Source organism: Pygoscelis adeliae, unplaced genomic scaffold, assembly GCF_000699105.1.
Source record: "Pygoscelis adeliae isolate BGI_AS28 unplaced genomic scaffold, ASM69910v1 Scaffold628, whole genome shotgun sequence".
NCBI lineage: Eukaryota > Metazoa > Chordata > Aves > Sphenisciformes > Spheniscidae > Pygoscelis > Pygoscelis adeliae.
The window spans coordinates 124,637-125,314 of record NW_008825408.1 but is presented as its reverse complement, the minus strand read 5'-3'; positions in this window follow the sequence as shown (position 1 = coordinate 125,314).

The window sequence follows — 678 nt, the reverse complement described above, 5'->3', positions numbered from 1 at the left end:
CAAAGCCGAGACGTCTCCGCCCAGCTCCGGGCAGCCCTGGCACGCACCAGCCCCGGCACAGCCCACACCAGCCGGCTGCTTAGGGCCAATGCTATCTGGGTGGGTAAGCGGAGTTTATCAGTTCCCCCCCTTTTTTTTTTTTTTTCTTTCTTTTTTTTCTTTTCCCCCAAGGCAGGCACAAAGGAAAGGAAATATTCCCGCAGGCAAGCTGCAGCAGGAGAAGCTCAGGGACCCATTCCCGCGCCCAGCGCTGGGGCAAGGCGCAGGTCTCCCCAGGGCCCGCCCGGAGCAGTGGCACCCTCTCTGGAGCCCGTCCCTGCTGCCATCCTAAATCCGCAGCCTGCCCCCCAGCTCCCCAGCTGCAGGTCAGGGCAGAGGGCCATTAAGTGAAGACAAATTGGCCAGGGCGATGGGTGACCCCCAGGGGTGAAGTGGCAGCAGGGGAAAGTCTGTGTGCCCAACGGCGAGGGGTGAGCAGGGATTATTTCCCTGGTGCAGAGCTGGCACATGCCGTCCCCAGGCGTTGTTCCAGCGCTGGGTAGGGGGTGGCAGCCGGGCATCCCCTGAGCACCGCTGGCAGGGACAGGCAGGGCCGTCTCCGGCCTGACCTTGTGCTCGGAGCAGGACGTAACCAACACGGCATCAGATCTGCTGTGGCTGTGTGCTGCAAACCCCCAG